At 45.9% G+C, this 17,372-nt stretch overlaps 1 long non-coding RNA gene across 2 annotated transcripts in view; it reads left to right on the top strand.

Moving 5' to 3' along the window:
* Nucleotides 1-17,372, top strand: part of LOC142826769 (uncharacterized) — a 169,329-nt gene that overhangs the window by 37,468 nt on the left and 114,489 nt on the right. For both annotated transcript variants that reach the window (XR_012901004.1, XR_012901003.1), the window contains one exon: nucleotides 6,208-6,332. This is a non-coding gene — a long non-coding RNA (uncharacterized LOC142826769). The remainder of the gene's footprint in view (nucleotides 1-6,207; nucleotides 6,333-17,372) is intronic.

Genomic DNA, 17,372 nt, shown 5'->3' with positions numbered 1-17,372 from the left:
AGCTTGGCTTACTTAGCCTTATGAAAAGAAGACTGAGGGAAGATATGAGTGTTCTATATATAGATATAAGAAAGATAAATATCAGTGAGGGAGAGACCTTAAGCATCAATGTGGACGCACAAAAAACAAAGAATATAAACTGGCCATCAATAAGGTTAGGCTTGAAATTATATGATGGCTTCTAACCATGCGACAGCTGAAGTTCGGAAACAGCCTTCCAAGGCGAGTAGTGGAAGCAAAAAAAACCTAACTGCCTTCAAGACTGAGGGAGATACATTTGTGGAGGGGGTAGCTGATGAAACCGCCTACAAAGGCATGTGCTGATCTGCAACTGTTAGCAACAAATATCTCCAGTTGAGGGGCATTAGATGGAGAGGACTCTGAATTACTGCAGAGAATTCTTTCCCAGGTGTCTGCCTAATGTAGCTTGCCCAAAGGCTCATGGTCTCCCTGATTGCTATATTTGGGGATGGGATGGAATTTTTGACGTGTCAGATTAGTCCTGGAGATTTTTCACCTTTCTCTGCACATAGGGTGCACGTCACCTGGAGGCTTGAACTACTCTGTAACTTGAAGTGTTTATTCATGATTTGAGGACTTCAGTGGCTCAGCCAGAAGTTATGGGTCTGTAACAGGAATGGATGGGTGAGATTCTGTAGCCTCCAATGTTGGGATGTAATCAAGTAGTCGAGTTGACTACTTGCATTTCCCTCCGCTTGCTCAGTCCTTGCTCATGCCAGGTCCGGGCTCTACCCTTACTGCAGCTCTGTACTATAAATGTAGTAGGAGCCGGGCTGCCTGCCTGCCTGCACAGCTCTCACTACATTTAAACTGCAGAGCCATAGCAGGGGTAGCTCCCAGACCTAGCACAAGCTAGGACAGAGCGCCTTCCTTTATCGACTAATTGTGTAGTCGATAAAAATGCTATCGACAATACGATTAATGAAATACCTACTTCTTAACGTTTCTACTCCAATGTGCAGATGGTCACACTACAGTATCATGATAGTACCTCCTGGCATGAAAGTCTGAGTCCTGTGAGCATGAGTCATCTGGCACAGCTAGCTTCAGGTTTTCTTGACATCCTCATATTCAACTTACTGCTTAACTATCTCAAACTTTTATACTCACCTCACAAAGAAGTCTTTTAAGGACTTTACTGCCTATTTTTGGATTTTCTCTGTTTTTGTAATATTTTTTCACAATGGTTAACCAGAATTGTGCACTCTATTCAGGGTGAAGTGGACCCTTAGTATATGATATTCCTTTGTCTTTATTCCAATCTTATTCCTTACATATATTAATATTTTATTTTTATATTTGATCATCAGTGTTCACTGACAAGAGGTTTTTATTGAGCTATTCCAGAATGGTTAGTTTTAGAGCCCAGCAATATGTATGAGTTGATTAAATGATGCTTTATATTATGTTACTTTGTATTTCATCTGTTATCATGCTGTCCACTTGCCCAGCTATGTTCTGTCCCTCTGGAGTACCTCTCCATTCTCTCTAGTGTTAACTGTCCTAAATAATTGTGTACCCTCTGTCTGTTTAGCCATTTCAAAATTCATTTTCAGATCATTCACAGATATTCTTAATACCACCTAGTGATGTATGGAACCTTAGGGCACCTGCCAGCAACCTTTTGAGCAATGCTGAAAATTGACCATTTTTTTCTTTCTCTTTTTGTCTTCTGCCTCTGACAGTTTCTAATCTATGACAGAACCTTAGCTCCCACCCTGTAGCTCCCACAATAACTGTATGAGATATGGAAAAGGTAATAATTACTGTTGCAATTCCCACTCTTGGGCTAGAAGTTTGCTCCTCCTGTATCAGCTAAATTTATTGAGATGCCACCTTTGGTTTCTTGCAGCTATTCTTGGCACTTCCATTGAGCAAACAGCAGATTCAGTCCTTCTCCCAGTGCAGGCAGTTCCTCTGAACTCTAGGGCTACATCTATACTTCAGCTCTATTTCAGGATACTGGAAGTATCCCAGAATAGCTATTCCACGTCTTTTGAGCATGTCTGTTATTTTGAAATATAATGGTCTTGTTATTCCGACATCCCTGTAAACCTCATTCCATAAGGGTTAAGGGATGTTTCGGAATAGCACTTTATTTCAAAATTTGGCCCTGTATACCTCAATATAAGCTATGCAATTTGCATAGTGCAAATTGTGTAGTTTATTTCAAGGTAAGGGTGCAGTGTAGACACACTGTATGTGACTATTGAGTGACATGATAGGAAAACAGCCCCCAAAACAGCACTGCAATGACAGTTAATAATCAGTAAATCCTTTTCATTGGGAGAAAAGGCCATCTACCATGGCACTCTGAATTCTACTCTACACAACCTGTTATCTTAAGTTGCCTGATTGCCTAAAGTATTTGGACTGATACACTGAAGTACTAGTAACAGCCAGACAAATGAGGGGATTTCATAACTCTCAACTTAGTAACTTTAGGCAGGTCTGCCAATGGAGGAGAGGGGAAGGGAGGGCAAAGGAGGCAGTTGGCCCAGGATCCAGTAATTCAAAGGGCAGCTCTTAGGGCTGCCTGGGGAGGCAAGGAACTACTGCACTAAATAGAGAAATTGTGAAACACAGGTAAATATTAAAGTTAGCGGTTTGTAGAATAAAGTGTAAATCAGCTCACATGCTCAAAACAGCTCAAATTCTAAAACTTTGTCGCATTATGTTCTAGGATTCAACAGTATATTTGATGAGGAAGTTTTAGACTTATTCAGCTTAGCAAGGGAGAAAGCACTCTGCGGAGGACAAAGTCTAATTCTTGAGCTGTAATTGTTTCATAGCATATAGTTAATTAAAACTTAGCATTGCTTGAATTGTAATGAGTACTTAGCACTTGGTACTTGTAGCTACTCAGACACACTCAGGATCAAGCCCACACTGTTTTCCAGCTTCACACTTTTACATATAATCAGTTTTGCTTTAAAATTCTTAGTCACTAGCGCAATGAGAGAACTCTTTGCATTGGAATTCAAAAAGCCCACAAAAGGTGACATGTCTAAGGCTTTGTAAGCTGTATTTTTACAAACCTAAATTTGGGACCTAAGTTGACCTGACATGTCTTTTTAAGGAACTTGCCCAAGGTCACACAGTATCCACACAGTGTCAACCAGAATTAGACCTTGGGAGCTTCTAGGTGTTCAGTCCACTAGACCAAGCTGCCTCTCATGCTGCCATTGTAACTCTGTGGGCCAGATCAGACTGATATTTTTCTAGATGGGACTAATTTCTAAAAACATGTTAGAAACACCACTGCACTGAAGAGTGAAATATCGTTTTGCTCTAACGGAGGGCATGTCCTTCGGTTTTAAATTAAAAAAAATACTTTAGACAGGTATTGCACATAAAATAAAGTAACAAGACACATAAGCTTCCAGGATTCTCACTGCCTTGTCTAATCTCACCACGTAAATAACACACACGAAATTACTTTCGATTGTGAGCTCATTGGGGGTAGAGTTCGCAATCTGGGTTGGACATATTCCTGGAGGTTTCAACACATGACAATATTTAAAGATTAATCTTTAATTCCTGGAGACTTCAAGACAATGCTGGAGGGTTGGCCGTCCTCTGAGGTGGAGGGGGATTGGGTTGTCATTTATGTTTGTACAGCACCTATTGCATTGAGGGAAGTACTGGCAAAGATTTCAGGAGTTTGGACCAGACACAAGAGGTTGGACCAGAGACACAAAAGGACTTAAATGCCTAGCTTCCATTTTTGATGTCCATGTCCCAAATTTAGATACCAAAGAGATCCTCAAAAATTGCTATTGAGTTGCTGCCTATCTCTGGAGGTACCAAAAGTCCTTCAGTGCCTAAAGTTTCTCCATAAATATTCCCTAAGTGCCTACATTTCTGTATCTGCACAATAACTCCCTGAGTGTCAGTCTTATGCCTAAGCCCCAGTGCAGTCTTCAAAACAAGTGCCAGGTAGGTTTTCTCTCACTTACCTTGCCTCTGGGGCCTGATCCTATAGGCATGCTTTGAAAACACCTAACTTCACACACAGTGAAGGGGTGGGAGGTGGGGGGGAAGGAAGGAGGATTCCCTTAATATTCAGGCCAGTGTTTAGGTTACTTACCCTGGATACAACACCCCTGTTCAATCTTCTCCCTCTGCCTGATGATGAGAATGGATTTGGCCTCAGGTGAATGTTGTCTCCACTGGACTATAGATTCATTCTCAAGTTCTCTGTCTCCCCATGCCTGTTACATTATTGCATCACAGAGGAACAGCTTCTACAGGAGAGATGGTGTTTAAGTCTCGGCTTGACAAGGCCCTGGCCGGGTTGATTTAGTTGGGATTGGTCCTGCCTAGAGCAGGGGGCTGGACCTGATGACCTTCTAAGGTCTCTTCCAGCTCTATGGTTCTATGATTCTATGATTGAGAGAGACTCGCATCAGACTATCCCAGAGCCCAGTGATTAGGACACTCATATGAGAAATGGCACCATTACCACTTCAGGCAGAAGGAGAACTAGGCTGCATATTCTCACATCCTTGGTAAATTACTTAGTTGCTGGAGGAAGCAGTCCTCTCCTCCACTGTTTCGGATGGAGGTCGGTTGTGCCTTGCCACCTTTCTTGCCAGTAATGGTTTGGGTATCAGTCTCCAGGAAAGGGTTCCCAGCTGTGGATTGCAAACAGAGATCAGCATCTCACTCCAGTCCATGGAAGTCTGCTTCCATGCCTACTTCACTGAGAGCAGGGGTTGAGATGTGCCTCTCTTCGCAACATTTTCTGTTAGCTCCTTATCTAGCATATTAGCTTTTGTGGATCCAATTCTTATGTGCTTCTTGCCTCCCTCCCACCCAAGCATTGCATGGGGAGTTTGGACATGTAACCCAGAGTTTGTGGATTTCATTGAGCAGGTAGGCATCTAAAAGTAACCCTTACAATGCTTAAGTCCCACTATAGATTCAGGCCTTTGTCTCTTTCTTGTGTGTCATATGTTTTCCAAGAAACTCACCTCTCTGGGGTCTTTTAAAGTGTTTTAACCTCCCATGCAGTTTGCAAATTACTGAGCATACAGTGCTAGCAACTCCTGCCCTGATGTTGCAGAAATGTATAATCCTCCTTTATATTTTTTTACAGTAAGGAACAGTAGCAGCAGGAGAACTTCTTATCCTAATGTAATAACAGTAATGCTCTGCACTGCTGTTCACCAAGCCTGATAGCATGAGATGTGGAGTTCATCCCACACCATCTAAGGTCTAAGCCACACCTTCTCAGGTCAATTTTGTGGGGGTTTAGAGGATGCACCACACCTTCCAGGAGGCACTATGCAATCTTGCAGCATCAGGCCCATGAAACTGATCATTGAAATCCGCAATGCTCATGTTAGCAAATGGTCTCTGTAGCCTTTCCCTAACTCTGAATGAACTACTGAACTCAAAACATTTAAATATCATTTCCTGCATTTGGAATAGCATCCAATGCTAGCTAAAACTACTATGATAATAACTGAGGGCTTGATTTTTCAATAAGCTTCATGTGCCTCTGTGCCCATATGGAGCTCCACTATAGTGAGGCTTGACACGGGCACATGGATCACACACACAGCTTCTGGCAGGATGTTAGCCTCAGTGTTTTACATAGATTTTGCTCTGTTACTATGTACTTACTATAGTAAGGTCAACTCAAAGTCTCAAAGGTGCAAGCCACTTCATTAGCATAAAGCATAGGCTAGAAGAAACATTCAACCATAAGAGGGATCTATTCTTTGCTTATAGGCACTGCTTAATTTTGAAGAAGGCCAAAGGTTCATGGAAGGATATGGGTCAGGACATTCTTAGTTATGAGTATTGTATTACAATAAAGGTTCAGTCTTCCTCAGCTTTCACATATCCTGACATCTCGGTCCTTACTCAGGTAACTGTGATTTTGAATTTGTAGCATTTGCCCCAGTTCTGCAAACACTTATATAGAAGCTTGTCTTGAAGCATATGAACAGACCCTTTGGCTTCAGTGAGACAAAATTACATGTGGCATGTTTATTAAGCATGCCTATAAAGATGCTTAAAGGATTATGGCCATAACTCTTTGTTATATTACCCGTATGAATAAATAGTCATTTTATCTCAGTAGCGTTGAAGCACTGAAAGATGTGGCAAAGAGTGTTAAGCTATTGTGGTCCTGAAGAATGGGGAGAAATTATAGCTGTTTCATTTTTTCCACAGAAAATCCAAACACCTCTGTTACACTGGGGCCCTTCAACAGTAATGCCTTTAACATCACATACTTGCAACAAGCTCCACAAAACTAACAACATCTCAGCTAAGGCAACCATGCAATTTATTTTATGGTAATTGTTCAGTGATTATTATAGCTCAACTGCTCTTGCCACTTTAAAAAAATGATGCCTGATCTGACCAATGTTGTGTTTCTGATGCCAATGCCAGTTCAAGGGCTGATGTATGTGAATTTCTATTGGGACAAGTAATCTTGTAAAAATACCATTGTCATTAAATTATTATTTTTAACTCAACAACTGGGTCATCTTTCAAAGCCAACATTTGTTGTACATGTGGCAGTTGCTTCCTCTCTGATTTTAAGGATGACCTCTCATCCCTGCTCCATGCCCCTTACTGTTCATTTGGTTGCGTCTCCAAACTAACTGAGAATCCTTCAGCAAGAGAGGGGTTACACACAGTTCTAGCCTTGCTTGTTAAGAGCAAAGAAAAGGGCTTTAAGGAGCATTCGCACCTCATTGCTGCTTTCAGCTGGAGTTGTGCCAAACTACTCGCCATTACTCTGAGCAGTGGAGCACACAGAGTAGCCATCAATCTTGGAAGAGCATGGCTATTCAGCTACCTTCAGAGGCTGGTGCCAGCTTTAGAACAAAATGGTGTATTAAAGCTCTGGCCAAATTTCTCTGTCTTCCTTTTATTGCTGCTTCCCCTCTCCCCTTTTCTGCTAATTACAGTGTCAGCACCCTAAGAGTGACAGTAGGGGGAACGAGGGAAACCCTACATGTTCTGTACAGTGATGGTATTTTTTTGACTCTTGCATCCAAATGCCGTTTGCAAGCATAGTAGAATTCATTCTTGCTGGTGTGATTTATCGTCTGTGATTATTTGAATGCTGTTTCAGTCTTTGCAAACAAATGCTTAACTATGTTCAGTCTTAAACAACATATAAATTCAAAGTAGGATGGTGGTGGTCACCAGAAAATGTGTCTCAAGCCAAGTAACATTTAGTATCTAGCTGTCAGTTGTAGACTGCCTGGGGGGTTTTGAATATTAACATAGAAGGAAATCATTACAAAAGGATAATGCAATATACACAGTAGTGTGTTACTTAATACAAAGCTATCCTCTTGCAGTTTGAGTCCCTTGATAATTATTATTCTTGGTAGTGGGTGAATGTTTGGCTTATCCATTATATCATAATTATGATCTTTTTCACATTTATTTCACAACACAAGGAAGCATTAATAAGAATAAATCTGAGAATGTTATTGTTTAGAATACATCAGAGGGTCAACATTTTTGTTGTTCAAGACTCCTTTGCCCCACTTTGGCAATGTGAAGGGGCTGTAAAGCCATCTCAGCTATCTACCACAGAGAATCCTTAGGGCAAATAGTGCCTTGGTACCACCATATAGCCCTTGGTAAAGATGGCAAGAGTGGAGCAAAGAGGATATGGTTATCTTGGACATGTTGTAGACAAATTTTCAATAGATTAGGATAAAATCAGCATATGTGATCTACAGTGAGAAGATTGTGAACGCAGCAACACTTGTTCTTCCCATAACTGGAATATGTTAGTTGTAACAGAGCTGGAAAAACACTGGAAATGGATTTCAGAATGACTGCATCATGGGACATTGTCAGATTCAAAACCAAATACTCAAATTTGTACTTTAAATGTTTGTGACAGGGTGTTTTAGACTCTTGGCCTTCCCCTGCTGGAGGCCTCATGGCCCTTCTACAGCTCTCCTCATGAAAGGAGTACCAAAGGCGAGCTCTCTAGGCTAGACTACAGAGGCTGCACAGAAGCAGCCAATCAGAGCCAAGCAGACTGAGGTAAAAAAGGAGCTGTGTGGATCTTAGCTGTTCAGTTCCTGGCTGGGACCAAAGGAGAAGAGAGCAGAATGTTGCTATGCTCACCCACAGGAGATCAACTGGCTGCATTCGCTTAAGATGACCAGAGAGGATTGAACACATTAACTTTATAGTAAGGGGTGAAGATAAAAGTGCCAGGTGGGAAGCAGCCCACCAAAATTCCTATAACTAACTAGTATGTGTCTACTGATTATAGGTCCCTTCATTAGTGAGATGGTGACAAGGCTTGTTAAACTGAATTTTAAGTGCCAAAAAGCGGGGCTGAAGACTCAGGTGAGTGCAAACAGACTTTAAAAAGAAACAATCTCTTTGGTACCCTGGAATATAAGAACATAAGAACGGCCATATTGGGTCAGACCAAAGATCCATCTAGTCCAGTATCCTTGTCTTCCAACAGTGGCCAATGTGAGATGCCTCAGAGACAGTGAACAGAAACAAATAGTCAAGTGATCCCTCTCCTGTCATCCATTTCCACCCTCTGACAAACAGAGGCTAGGGGCACCATTCCTACTCATCCTGGCTAATAGCCATTGATGGACCTAACCTCCATGAATTTATCTAGTTCTTTTTTGAACCCTGTTAAAGTCCTGGTCTTCACAACATCCTCTGGCAAGGAGTTCTACAGGTTGACTGTGTGCTGAGTGCAGAAAAACTTCCTTTTGTTAGTTTTAAACCTGCTACATACTAAGTTTATTTGGTGACCCTCTCATTCTTACATTATGGGAACAAGTAAATAACTTTTCCTTATTCACTTTTTACACACCAGTTATGATTTTATAGACCTCTATCATATCCCCCCTTAGTTTCCTCTTTTCTAGGCTGAAAAATCCCAGTCTTTTTTATTTTTCTTCATATTGGACCCATTCCAAACCCCTAATCATTTTTGTTGCCCTTTTCTGAACCTTTTTCAAATGCCAATATCTCTTTTTTGAGATGAGGTGACCACATCTGTTCACAGTATTCAAGATGTGGGTATACCATGAATTTATATAGAGGTAATAAGATATTCTCTGTCTTATGTTTTATCCCTTTTTCAATGATTCCTAACATCTGTTTGCTTCTTTTAATTCCACTGTACACTGAGTGGATGTTTTCAGAGAAATATCCACAATGACCCCAAGAGCTGTATTGAGTGGTTATAGCTAAATTGGTCACCATCATTTTGTATGTATAGTTGGGGTTATTTTTTCCAACGTGAATTACAGGCAGTCCCCGACTTACGCGGATCCGACTTATGTCGGATCCGCACTTACGAACGGGGCTTTTCTCGCCCCGGAGCTCACGGGCGGCGGGTCACCACCCTTGTCCTCTGGGGCGAGAAAAGCTTCTCCCGGTCTCCCTAGTCTTCTGGGAGGGTCCAGCAAAGCCGCTGGACCCCCCCCAGCAGACCAGGGACACCCGAGCAAAGCCGCTGCCTGGGCAGCTTTGCTCGGGTGTCCCTGGTCTGCTGGGGGGGTCCAGCGGCTTTGCTGGACCCCCCCAGCAGACCAGGGAGACAGGAGCAAAGCCACACAGGCAGCATCCCGCCGCCTGTGTGGCTTTGCTCGGGGGCAAAGGAGCAAAGCCACACGGGCAGCGGGGTCCCTCCACCAGTGTGGCTTTGCTCGGGTCTCCCTGGTCTGCTGGAGGGGGAGGGGCCGCAGCTAGTGCGCTCCCCCCCGCCCCCCAGCAGACCAGGCTTTTTTTGGCTTTTTTTGTGGGATGCCTCGGGTAGAGCAGCTGGGGTGCTGCCGGGTTGGTCCTGTGGGAACCTACCAGGCAGCGCCCCAGCTGTTCTGTCCCAGTCTCCAGATTCAGCAGCTGTTGAAACTGATCAGGCTGATTCCAGGAAGCTGGGGGCAGAGCAACTCTGCCTCCGGCTTCCTTTAGTCAGCCCCTGCTCAGTTTCAGTGACAGCAGCTGAATCTGGAGCCAGTTCCGACTTACATACAAATTCAACTTAAGAACAAACCTACAGTCCCTATCTTGTACGTAACCCGGGGACTGCCTGTACTTTACATTTATCAACATTAAATTACATTTGCCATTTTGATGCCTAATCGCATAGTCTGGTGAGATTGTTTTGAAGCTCTTCACAATCTGCTTTGGTCTTAACTATCTTGAGCAGTTTGGTATCATCTGCAAATTTTGCACCTCACTGTTTACCCTTTCTCCAGATCATTTATTAATAGGTTGAATAGGTTTGGTCCCAATACGAACCCTTGGGGAACCCCACTAGTTATCTCTCCACACTGAAAACTTACCATTTATTCCCTGTTTTTTAACCAGTCATCCATCCATGAGAGGAACTTCCCTCTTATCCCATGACAATTTACTTTACTTAAGAGCCTTTGTTGAGGGACCTAGTCGAAGGCTTTTTGGAAATCTAAGTATACTATATGGTATATATGCTGTATTCCCCTTGTCCACATGTTTGTTGCCCCCCTAGTACATTTGTAAAGCATGATTTCCCTTTGCAAAAACCATGTCGACTTTTCCCCAACAAATTATGTTAATCCTTTGTTAATCTATGTGTCTGACAACTTCTTCACCATAGTTTCAGCTAATTTGCCCAGTACTGACATTAGACTTATCGGTCTTTAATTTCCAGGATCAGCTTTAGAGCCCTTTTAAAACATTGGCATCACATTAGCTATCTTCCAGTCATTAAGTACTGAAGCTGATTTAAAGGATAGAATACAAACCACAGTTAATAGTTCCACTTGTTATTGTTAAATTTATCAGTTTGTTCCAAAACCTCCTCTAATGACACTTTAATCTGGGACAGTTCCTCAGATTTGTCACCTAAAAAAAAGTCTCAGGTTTGGGAATCTCCCTAACATCCTCAGCCATGGAGACTGAAGCAAAGCATTCATTTAGTTTCTCCGCAATGACTTTATCGTCTTTTGAGTGCTTCTTTAGCATCTCAGTCATCCAGAGTCCCCATTGGTTGTTTAGCCGGCTTCCTGCTTCTGATTTATTTAAAAAACATTTTGCTATTTTTTTTTGAGTTTTTGGCTAGCTGTTCTTCAAACTCCTTTTTGGTTTTTCCTTATATTTTTACACTTAATTTGACAATGTTTATGCTTTGTTCTATTTTCCTTACTAGGATTTGACTTCAGCTTTTTAAACAATGCTTTTTTATCTCTCACTGTTTCTTTTACTTGGTTGTTGAGTCACAGTGGCACTTTTTTGGTTCTCTTACTGTGTTTTTAATTTGGGGTATACATTTAAGTTGGACCCCTATTGTGGTGTCTCTGAAAAGTTTCCATGAAGCTTGCAGTGATTTTACTTTTGCAACCGTACATTTTAACGTCTGTTTAACTAATCTCCTCATTTTTGTGTAGTTCCCCTTTCTGAAATTAAATGCCAAAGTGTTGGGCTGCTAAGGTGTTTTTTCCACCAGAGGGAAGTTAAATTTTATTACATTATGGTCACTATTTCCAAATGGTCCAGTTATATTGATCTCTTGGACCAGATCCTGTGCTCCCGTTAGGATAAAAACAAGGATTGCCTCTCTCCTGGTGGATTCCAGAACCAGCTGCTCCGAGAAGCAGTCATTTAAGGTATCAAGAAATTGTATCTCTTCATCCCGAGGTGACATGTACCCAGTCATTATGGGGATAGTTGAAATCCCCCACTATTATTGAGTTTATTTTGCTAGCCTCTCTAATCTCCCTTAGCATTTCACAGTGACTATCAATGTCCTGTTCAGATGGTCAGTAATATATCCCTACTGCTGTATTCTTATTATTAGAGCACTGGATTACAACCCATAGAGAGTCTATGAAACATTTTGGTTTATTTAAGATTTTTACATCATTTGATTCTGTATTTCTTTCACGTATAGTGCCACTCACCCACTAGCACAACCTATTCTGTCCTTCCAATAAATTTTTGTATCCTTTAATACGAGGCAATCTAGTTCACCCATCTTATTATTTAGACTTTTAGTGTCTGTGTATAAGCACTTTAAATATGTCTCACTACTAAGGCGTTGCATCCCCTGCTTGCTATGCTCATCGACCTGCCCTGTCTCTGGCCACTTTCGCAGCCAGAGAGCCTGTTAATCTTGCACTGAACCCATCTGCACTCTCCATGGCCCCAAGTCACTTGCACCCTTCTCCACTCCCACCAACCACACCCCTGGATGGGCCCCTCTATCCGAATGGTCTCGGTCCATTCTGCCTGCTTGTGCCCTTCAATTGCCAGCCAGCCTCCCCCCGACCTTCCCACCTACCAATAAAATAGTTTGTTCGTGTGCAGAGTTCGGAGCCTCTCCTGGCAGCTAGCACAGGGCTATAGAGAAGCGGCCTGTCAGGAAGGGCTATGGTCTGTAGGCTAGTGGAACTCACGTGTAAATGAAAAACAAACACAATCAGTAAAACAGGGCCCTCCTCCAAACAAATCACCTTTGTTCCATGGGATCTTGTGCACCTGGCTTGCTGGCGAGGGGCAGGGGCTGGGTTATGAGTTAGCAACCAGATAGGGAGAGCATTCCCCACTCTCAGCACCTCTGTACTGCCCATCTCTGCAGGGCAGCAGCACTCCAGATGTCCCCTTCCAGCTGGCAAGTGAGTCTGGGACATCCTCCAAGCTGACAGTGTAATGGAGACACATGGTATTTAAAAGGGTGTCACAAGGAGGAGAGAGAAAACATGTTCTCCTTAGCCTCTAAGGCAGTGGTCTGCAACCTTTTTACACCTAAGATCACTTTTTAAATGACAGACCAAGCCAAGATCTGAAGCCCTGCCTCTTTCTTGAAGCCCCGCCCCTTTCTATTCTCCTCCACTCCATCACTTGCTATCCCCAATCCTTATACTGCTGCTTTTTTTCCCCCAATTCTTCTGTAGGAAGAGGTTTTTCCAACACTTGGCCTGTCTAGACTGGACCAAATGTCAGAAAACCCCTTCTTTTGGAAGCCCCCTTATTCTTCATGGAAAGAGGAATATAGGGATGACCAAAAGAGCATGTTTGCTTTTCCACTAAAAAAAGTGGAAGAACAAACGCATCCCTGGATATCTCCAGAATCCTGAAAAACTCCTGCAGTCTAGCTGTACCCTAGTTGGGTTGAGACAGGATGTGTAGGCTCTGGGATGGGAATGAGGGATTTGGGTGTGGAAAGGGGTGAGGTGCAAGCTCTGGGAGGAAATCTGGATGCAGAAGGAGGTGGAGAAGGGGACACTGGCTTGGGGAGGGGGCTCCAGGCTGGGCAGTATTGGGGTACTAAGCAAGCCACAGGCTTGTGGATGTGAGGGTGCAGGAATTTGGGTTGGGGTCTGTGAGGGGCTCAGGGCAGGGGGTTCCAGTGTATGATAAGCTCAGATCTAGGGTCTGGGGGAAGGGGGAGTGCAGGAGTGGCTGTGGCCAGATGGGGGCTTGGCCCCAATTGGGGGTTTGTTGGCCAGGCTTCATTTTTAAATAAAATACTACGTCAGACACAAAAAGTTTCTGCATTGTCTTTATTTATGAGAATGGCAGGGAACCTGTCTTGAGTCAGGGGTCACTGACCCACAGAAAAGTCAGTTGGGAGCAGGGGACATGATACTGGGGAAGGGTGCTAGTGGGTGCTGGGGCAGGGAACAGGGTGCCGGTGGGGGCAGGGTTCTGCAGCTAGGGTCAGGGGCGAGGGAACAGGGTGCCGGGACGGCAGGGGACAGGTTTCTGCAGCAGGGGAGAGGGTGCCAGTGGGGACAGAGTTCTGTGGCTGAGGGCAGGGGAGAGGAAAAAGGGTGCCAGGAGGACAGGTTTCTGCAGCAGGGAGCAGGGGGCCAGCAGGAGGCAGGGGGCCAGCGGGGGACAGGTTTCTGCAGCAGGGGGCTGGGGGTGACAGGTTTCTGCAGGGGGGGGGACAGTTCTGTGGCTGGAGGAAAGGGAGAGGGAACAGAGGGGCAGGAGGGCGGGGGAGAAGGTTCTGCAATGGGGGACAAGTTTTTCCGCGGCAGGGGGCAGGAACAGGGTTCGGGGGCGGGGTGCTAGTGGGGTCAGGAAGTCCCCTACACCAGCCTCAGAGGGAAGCCTCCGTCGCATGCTCCCTCTGGAACCAACCCCTCCCCTCCCGCTGAGCAGGGAATCTCATGTACACGACCCTGCAGGCCCCCCGCCCCCCCACCAGGCAGTGAAGCCTCCATTGCACGCTCCCTCAAGGGCAGTCCTCTCCCCCCCCACGGAGGAAGGAAGCCCTGTCGCACGCCTTCACTGGGCCTGACTCCCCCTCCCGCGGAGCAGGGAAGCCCGTACATGCATCCCCTCGGGGCCAATCCCCTCTCCCCCGCGGAGCAGGGAAGCCCGCGCATGTGCTCCCTCCAGGCCTGACTTCCCCCTCCTGCAAAGAAAGAAAAGCCTCTGAGGATAGCTCAGTGGTTTGAGCATTGGCCTGCTAAACCCAGGGTTGTGAGTTCAATCCTTGTGGAGGCCATTTAGGGATTTGGGGCAAAAATTTGTCAGGGATGGTACTTGGTCCTGCTGTGAAGGCAGGGGACTGGACTCAATGACCTTTCAAGGTCCCTTCCAGTGCTAGGAGATAGGCAATCTCCATTATTAAAGTTCCCCAAATGCCAGGGAGCTGGGCCAAGGGGCCAAGGAAACTGGTAGCACATTTCTGCAACACCTGGAAGTGATGCACAGCTGTAGGACTTCCATCCATCCTGCAGGGAAGCTGCCACTACCTCCACTGTTGCTCAAGGTAGGTAGGGGGCTTCGTGGAGGTGGAGTGAAATGTGGGGCCCAGAAGGCCATGCAATTGACTGGAGGAGGCCTTGCGATCAACCAGTTGATCACGATCGACTGGTTGGTGACCATGGCTCTAAGGATAGGGCAAGAAGCACTGGGTTTAAACTGAAGCAGGGAGGTTTAGGTTGGACATTAGGAAAAACTTCCTAACAGTCAGGGTGGTTAAACACTGGAATGAGTTGTTTAGGGAGGTTGTCGAATCTCCATCTCTGGAGATATTTAAGAGCAGGTTAAGCAGGTTAAGTAGACATCAGGGATGATCTTGATAGTACTGGGTCCTGCCATGAGGGCAGGGGACTGGACTCGATGACCTCCAGAGGTACCTTCCAGTTCTAGTGTCCTATGATTGTATGGGACAGCCCCCAGCCTTATCCACCTGCACTCTATGGAGAACCAGATTTGGGTCATGCAGGAAGAGAGCCAGGAAGAGAGCCTGATGGGGTAATCCGGGCTAATCTGGGTCACTAGTCCTTACCCTGGACCTCCATGGCTCTCAGACCACCCCCCTACTTCCAGTCCTACCTCCACCTCCTACCTCCACCTCCATTCTCCACTCCTACACTCCCATCTCCCTGCCTCCAATCCTACACCCACCATCCTCCGTAATCCCTCTCCCTCCCCACCATACTGTCCATCCCTACCTCCATTACTCCACCCTACTCCATCCCCATGCTTCCCTAACCCCTCCCACTCTGCACCCCCACAATGCCCATCCCGCTGCCTGCACTTCTATATCCCCCTCACATTCCCCCTTACCACACCACCCATTTCCACACACACTCTATCCCCCTTTCTCCCTCCCCATGCACTCCCTAACCCCACCAACAAATGGGCAACCTAACCAGCAGACCTTATGAGGAAATTTCGGGCAGGGGGCTGCCCACGGTGCTGAGATAGCAGGATCTGGACAGCTGCCTGGAGAGAAGGGGCAACAAAGGTGGCATTGCTGGGGTGCTGTGAAGTGTGAAGAGGGGGTGTCTGTGGACAGAGAAAATGAAGAGGAGGCAGAGAAAGAGGCTGGAGGGAGGAACAGAGAGTTCCTTTGGGATGCCAGGTTGAGAAGGGGGTGGAATGGGATTCTGCGAGGGGTCTGGAGAGGGGCTGAGGACATGAAGGATGGGAAGAGGGCTGGGGGGCCATGCAGTGGGGGGGTCTCTGGGCACCACAATGCAGAGGCAGCTCCCCCCCCAGCTACCCTACCCCCACTTATCCGAGTTGGCAGCCAGGTTCCACTGGGGTAGCTTGGTGCTGGGCTCAGAACACAGCCACTCAGTGCGGTGGAGGGGATGGGGCTGCGGGCAGCCAGTGATGCAGGGTGCATAGCTCGCCTCTGTTCCCGGCATGAGAGGGCCGTGCCACGGGCCTTGTACCAGCTGAAGCAGCCCCATGGGCTGGGAGACTGTGACTCTCCACTTGGGAGAAGCACAGCCTTGCAGCCCCTGTCTCCGTACAGTGAGCCAAAGCTCAGTCCACCTCACGCATGCTGTCAAGCACTACAGGCAGCCGCCAGCATGGGACATGGTGCAGTGGTTGCTTCCTCCAAGCAGGGGCCCCCAGTGTCAGTCCAGTGTGCAGCCAACACCTCCCTTTGACCACCAGGCCCTGCACTGCTCCCTCTGTTGGCCTGCTCCCGCACAGTGCCTGAGGTGCATTCCTGTGGCAGGCTGTGCTGGAGCAGTGCCCAGCTCTGGATAGAGTTGCTCTCTGCCCTGGACACTGTTCAGGGACTGGCAAAGCTGACTAGCAGCCCAGCCTGGGCAGATTCCACTTCCTGAAAGGCCATGTCCAGAGCTGAGCAGGCAGGACCCTTGGGAGGCAGAATCTGCCCAGGCCGGGCTGCCAGGCAGCTTTGCTGGTCCCTGAACAGAGTCCAGAGAAGGGAGGCAATGCAAGGACAGAGCCTGTGGACACAGAGTGACATGATGGCTTGACTCTGTCATTCCACAAGAATTTTTTTTATATAGAGAGAGAGATTTATCTGCTGCCGCTTCCTGATGTTAGACTCTTTCATGTGATTGTTTGTCATCTTATCTTACCCATACTTTATCGTCTTCCATCTTCATCTCCTGACTAGAACAAAGAGAATCTCTATTAATAGACCCTCCCCTTAGAGATGTTTGTGTCTGATCCACGTGCTCCTCCACATGCGTCGGCTTTCCCCCAGCCCTTAGTTTAAAATACTTTATGACCATTTAATGTGAAATGCCAGCAGCCTGGTTCCATTTTGGTTTAGGTGGAGCCCATCCTTCCTGTGCAGGCTCCCCATATCCCAACACTTTCCCCAGTTCCTAATAAATATAAACCCCTCCTTTCTACACTATCATCTCATCCCCCACATTGAGACTTTGAAGCTGCCTGCTTACCTGGTCATGTGCGTAGAACCGGAAGCATTTCAGAGAACGCTATAATTGTGGGCCTGGATTTCAGTCTCTTTCCTAGCAGCCTAAATTTGGCTTCCAGAACCTCTCTCCTACTCTACCCTTCTCTGTGTCATTGGTACCTGCATTTACCATGACCACTGCTCCTTCTACCTCTTATTTTACTAGAAGGGTGGTAAGCCACTGGAA

This window comes from Pelodiscus sinensis, chromosome 2 (genome assembly GCF_049634645.1).
Source record: "Pelodiscus sinensis isolate JC-2024 chromosome 2, ASM4963464v1, whole genome shotgun sequence".
Lineage (NCBI taxonomy): Eukaryota > Metazoa > Chordata > Testudines > Trionychidae > Pelodiscus > Pelodiscus sinensis.
This window is presented reverse-complemented; position numbering and strand designations above follow the sequence as displayed.